We start from the raw sequence: 6,980 nt of genomic DNA on the forward strand, positions 1-6,980 counted from the left end.
GGACTTCTTTTTCGAGCATATGCCAATGGTGGCCCCCCCATTCTTTTTTCTTTTTTTTTCCCCCTATTTTATGAGAAGGATATCACTCTATTTAGAAAGCTTAGTATCTGATACATCTCTCTCCAAAATTATCATTTTTCCTCTTAAACTCTCAATTACTTCGACAGATGTGAACTAATTTTGAGTTATTAATTATTTTGTAATGTTAGATATAATTATAATTTATGCAATATTCATGTAATTTTTTAAAAAAATTGAGATCCACAAAAAAATTGACTTTTTTACTTGAGACTTAAATTTTTACAGGATTTACACTTTAAAATTGTATAAATTATTATTTTTTGGATTGAGAGAATGTTTCATCTCATTATTAAAATTTTTTAAAATTTTTACACAATATAATAAACAATTTAATTTTTTCAAATATCAAAATAATAATATTAAAAAATAATATTCTAACAATATTTTATTCAACTTTTAACTTTCATCTAAACCTATCTCATCCTATCTCACTATCCAAATCAGCCCTATATATGAATTAGATTAAAATGCGTTAAATCAACTTTGTGATTTGGAAATAATGAAAAATCATCTTGATTTGGTAAACGGTTAAAACTTATATGATTCTTATTTTGTTTCCTTAATCACAAAATGTAATATAGATTCTTGAAGTAAGCCTTCAATAATCATAATCTAATATATGGAATGAATTTAAATAAACTATGATCATGATAATAAAATAATAAAGATGAAATATAATGACGACAAAGAGGCACAAAGACAACCATATCCACGTACTTCTTCCCTTTTTTAAAGGGCAAAAAATAATAGGTGGGATCGATACAATTATAAATGTTAGTATCTAATTTATTAGCTTGGGTATGAGGAATTAATGTCCACATTCCAAGTTTAAGGAAAACAAACAAATATCACCAATCTCAACACTTAGCAGCAGCTAAAAAAATAATCTCAAAATCACAGAGATGTCTTTCCATTTGGGAACCCTCTCTCTCACTTAAAAAAAAAAAAAAACTTTCAAATCTAAGTTTCGTCAAAGGATGACTCATCCTTCCCCCTTTCCTTCTCTCATTTCTCATTTCTCCTCCTCCTCAATTTCCTTCCCTCCTTTCTTAGTTTATTAGTCAGATCTACAGTTTTCTGACAACTCTCGAGAGACACGCGCAGCACAAGAAGACTCTCAGGCCTCAAATCGTTCGGAAGATGATGACGGTTTTGCTAAAATCATCATGTGTGGTCCTCATGCACCGCTCACAACTTCATGTGGTCCTCACGCGCCGAATCAGCAAAATCAGCACATCAAATCTTTCAGATCTGACTTTTATGATTGAAAAAAGATAAGCTTGTTGCCTTTATCGATCTTTCAAAAATCTATTGGAGTTGGTCCAAATTGTAATTCATCCTTTTTCATTCTTGTTTACCTTATTGTATAGTAAAAAAAAAAACAAAGAGTTCATCTCTTGGACGGTTTGTCCATAAAAGTTGAGTCCTCACTTTCTATGAAGGGTGAGGTTGAGTCTCTATTTAGGTAAAGTGTTGTCTCTTGGACGTTTTTCTGTAAAACGTATCAGCAATAGTGAAGTCCAGACCAATAGTCTAGTAGTGTACTAGTAGAGGTCTACGAGCATTAGTATTGGTTTAATCAAAACCATCTTAAAATTTGGATAAAAATACATATTTTTCTTAAGTCCAAAACCTCCTTAGCCAAATCTAAAGGATTTCTATCCGACTTAATTACAAGATTTACCTTAATTTTATTATGAATATGTAGTGCATAATTAGCTTTTAATTATAATAATTTTGATTAGCCACATTTGTTAGTTCTACCATTAATGTATCAAGATCATATGAATTTCATTAACAGCAAAATTGTCCTCATTCTTACACCCTTCGTACGTATCAATCTCACTTGTAATAACATATTACTAGAAGTTGGTAGTTTAGGCTGTCAGTTATCAAGCTTTATCATTTGGGATACAAGTAGAAGTTGCATGTGCCGAACTGGGTTTTCATGAAATCTGTGAAAGAAGTAATGCTAGCAAGGTCAAACATTCCAGCACAAAACCATGCAAAACATTCCAGCCCAAATAAAGTTGCAATACCAGCATCTTCAACCTTCAGCTCTTGCCTGTTCTTTCATAAATGCTTCACATAATCAACTTCCTTCCAGAATGTCTTGTAACGGCCAAAAATACTGTATAGATCATAAGAAATAAGTCTCATAAAGTTTCAGATGTATGTTTATAAATCTGAAGTAAACCACAATAATATTTTACTCAAAGGTATAGAAAAACATGTATTTGTGATGTTAAGGTTTCTCCAAAAGAGGGGATAAGCTACATGGAACATTATCTAATTGACAAACAAATTTCAAAGGTATTCTCTCATTTAGACCAACTAGTATGAACATTTATAGTATGTTTTATTGAACTATGGTCTTAGTTTTGCAACAATAGATAATGAAAAGATGCAAAGTGTCAAATTTTCGTAATCATGGCAACCAAAGCAAGCATGAAAATTCAATTGAGAAACAAGTCTCATTAGTCATATAAGTGAGAACTTTGCAGATAATCAACAAAAAAAATCACAATTGTTATAGGTCATGATCTCAAAATGCAAATTCTAAGAAGAAATTGTGATCTCTAGACAAACTAAACCAAGTAAGGAAACCAAGATGAATTAACAAGTTGTTAACAAGAGAGGAAGTACTATCTAACCAAAACAAGGATCAAATAATAAACTTATTAACAAGGATCAAAACAAGGACCAAAACATGGTTTGATAAAAAAAAAAAGAGTAAAATAATAACTAATATAACAAACAACTACTAATTTCTATGAGCTTGACACAACCACTTAAAACTTTTAAGTAACTAAAGACCTTTTTCTGACGAAACAACCAAATATGCTAGATAGTATTTAAAATGTCAATTTTCTTCTCATTTACTTTCCTCGACAACAACCACAAAAGAGTCTAAATTGAGAGTAAAGCACAGTATAATAATTTAGAAAGCCAACCAAGTGAATGCAATAACGATGATTAGAAACCCAAAAACATAAAATAAAAAAGGAAACAAAAAAGAGAGAATACAAGAGAAATGTGTGTTGCATAGGATTCAAATTGCATTGAGCAACAATTTAATAAAAACTAACAATCAGAAACAAGAGATAAGAAGTCGAGGTAGACTTTTCGAGGGTCTCTGGACACACCATAGCCACTGCAATACATCTGGCCGACGAGGACACTACATAGCGCTATCACCGGCCTTGGCCTCCTTGAGCGTTTCCTGGAACCATCTCTTCCCACAGTTGATGTTAAACATCCAGAGGGAATTCTTGATAACGACCTAAATTAAGGACTCATTTGGATAGAACTAAGACAGAAGCTTGAATCCAATCGAGATCTTAAGAACCCAAAAAGAAACAGGTAGCTTTAAGATGATTTTCAGGAAAAAGCAAAGCAACAGGATAGCTTGGCAAAAAAAATGGAGAGGAAACGGAGGGAAGAAACAAAGAGGAAGAAAAGGGATCTGGGAATTCACGGGCTGTTGGGAGGAAAGAAAGGGAGAGAAAGAGAACAGGGATTTGGGAATTTCGGGCTGTTGGGAGAGGAAGAAAGGCAGAGGAAGAGAAAGGGTATAATGCAACGAATTCAGGGGCGAAAAATGATGATTTTCCTAATAAAATAATGTCGATAGCCATGAACATGAGCTCTTCAAAATTGAAGATGAAGGGAAATGTATTGTAGCTAAAAGCTTGACATTTGAGCATATGGTGAATCCAATGTCGGGGTTTTAAAGCTAAAATTATCAAATTTTAAAAATTGGACTCATTTGATGAGTCAAATGCTAGTACTCTAAATGACTGATATGGAGATATTCTTGCATGTATCCGGTCATAGATGTAAGTTTCTATTGATGAATAATTTCTAGTTGTACTTGTCCATGACCATGCAAAGCATATTCCCTTGACTTCCTTCGCCACTTCCTAAAGCATTCCCCACTTCCTAAAGCATTCCCAAGCCTTGTCAGCTGCAAGTCTAACTCTAGCCTCCAATTTCATTTTGTTTTGGTTTTCCAAATTTGTAATTGAAACCAAAATCTTTTTTAAAAAAGAATAATATTAAATATAATTTTAAAATGTACATTCTTTTAAAAAAATGGAATGTATCATTAAAAAAAAAAACTTGGGTACCCTAAATATCATTTCTCTTAAAAAAATTCAAAGACAATTTTAGGAGGGAGTTAGTTATTCTGTAGATAGTACAGAAAAATTTTCATTCTAGGGGGGAAAATGGAGTAGAGAAATCAAATATGTGAATTGAGAAATTACTCGTCCATTCGTTATTACGTTACAAAGCTCTACTTTGGTACAAATTGGAACAAATATTTTTTTAACTCTACCCCCCAAGTTTAATGTGAAAGAAGTACGAAGCTCTCTGCAAAATAGATAGGGAAAGTCCGTCAAAAGACACGTGTCTTGATTGGTATAACCCCTCAGCTTTCAAATTAGAGATATGAAATTCGAAACCCTCTCCTCCAAATTTTTCTTTTTTTAAAAAAAGATAAGACAAGTCTATAAAAACTCATTGATTCGCTATCATGTTCTTTGGCAGAAATAATCACCGTGACGATTTTTGTAATGTTTCAATTTTATATCGAGAACTATTATAGATATAAAAAAATTATATAAACTAAATTCATAAACTGATGTAGTTTTATAAAATCTGTTAGATTTATTTTTATATTAAAAATAATTTTACTAACTGACGTATCATATCGACCCACATCAATTTATGAATTTATTTTTATATAATAACTTTGTGGATAAAGTATTGGAGCACCCTTATCTTTTGGGCTCTATGTTACGAGTGCCAAGACAAACTTGCAAAGAACTGGCTAAATGGGATCGAATGGTGAAGCCAATGGATATGAATAAAAGATAACTCTCATCCTCCAGCAAACAAGCTCATTATATATGGGTCCTTTCTCAACAACTTCTAAAAGACAAGCATCATGGTCTAAGGTATAAAGCTACAAACAGATTATACCTTTGAATCTATTTATATATTGTATTATAAAAACATAAGTTTTTTCTTTATTTTTTTTTATACAGTTGGTGGGAGGTTCGAACCTGATTCTCCTATTTGGAGATCAAACCTTATGTCATCTGGTCTAAAAAGACCTTTGCCACCACGCCTTTCCTTAAAGACCATTCTTGCATATTTTCTTGCTTACAAGTGAACCTTCTCAATTTTCATGATATACACCATATTTTAATCATTTTTTGCTGGCTAATTATTCTATAACAAAGTTTCGCCTAATGTTTGATGGTTCTTATAATGTGAATAGTTTTGAACTCGTAATTAACAAACTTTCCAAATCTATTATTATTCTGTTAAAATATTAATTTTGACATTTTCATTTATTTTAATTATAATTGTAATTTGAATATTTATTTGTTATTTAAAAAATACATATAAATTTGTTAACGTTGATATTAGATTTTAAAAGAAAAAATTGGCATCAACTAATAATAATGTTATAGAATTAGAACTTGAAGCACTCTAACAAAATGATACCACGTTATTGAAATGATGAGTGATAGAGACTAACCGCCTCCTATGTTTGAGTTTGAGATTTGGGTGCTTCGTGCTTTTGATACGAAGATGAATTTTTTAGAATTGTGAGCTCGTGCGAAACGAATAGCATGCAGAAAATGAGATTTTTTATACCAAAATAATATATGGCCAGCAACTTGGACTCAATAGATTTGGTTGGTGAAAATTATCAAAGTTAAAAGTATTGTAGTTTTGTTAACTCCACTATAGTGAATTTTTATGCAATCTAGTTAAACTTTGGTCAAAATATAACTTTATTGAGTCCATTATTAGTGCTTTGAGATATGAAAAAACACATTCGAAGACAAACAACGAGCGCCCACATGAAGGCAAAAATTAGTTAGGAGAGTAATGCTAAATATAATTATGAGTTGTGTAAACATCACGCACTCTTTTTAAAAAAAGAGTAAAAGTCTATCATTAAAAAATTAATTTTTTATATAAATTCTATATTTATTCACTTTTCTAAAATGAGTGTACGACAATTGTGCACTCTACGTTTATAAATATCATTTCGGATGTTGGGTTTAAAAAATAATAAAATTAAATTCGAGTATAGGCTTGTTGAACCTCGATGATTTTGGATTAGATGTCGTGGATCAAACGTAGCAATTATGTTTAAACTTTAAACTTCTAGCTCGACTTCTTACAAGTTTGGTGTATCAACGCATTATTTATTGTGGAACTCTAATTAATTATAAAATATTCAAAACTCTAACTATTAGTTAATGTGGCATGTTTATACCTCCTTTCACATTATTGGTATAGTTACAATAATAGATTGTTTAAGTGTCGCGCACTAATTAAAAGAGTGAAGTCCACTATATGCACGAGTCTCATATTTATTTATTTTTTTCAAAATAAGTGTGCGACGCTTGCGTACTCTATAATTATAAATATCATTTCTCTAGATACAAATGAAAATATAGATACAATAAGTAAGCCCAGCACATGAATTTATTTTTTAATTAAATGAAATTAAGTGTAGAGTTAGAATAGTAGTTCAGAACATCTATTCTGATACTATATAAAGTAATCACTTATTCCAAAATTTAAGCTGATGTAAAGAGTTACATAATCATTTATATATATATATATATATATATTTTTAACCAAAAAGTCAAGTTTAAAAAATACTAAAAAAATAAGGTCTTAGAACCAAAACAAAAAAAGACAAACATGATAGATAGATAACAATCGTAATATCCGATTTGATTATAGATATTGGAGATATCCACGAGGGTGCAGCAGCAGCACCCCTTTCTCTTCTCTTTTCTATTTCCGTTTAAAGGACAGTTCTTTAAAGTTCTGAAGTATCTCATTGCAATGCAGCTGGGAAGACC

This window comes from Juglans regia, chromosome 9 (genome assembly GCF_001411555.2).
Source record: "Juglans regia cultivar Chandler chromosome 9, Walnut 2.0, whole genome shotgun sequence".
NCBI lineage: Eukaryota > Viridiplantae > Streptophyta > Magnoliopsida > Fagales > Juglandaceae > Juglans > Juglans regia.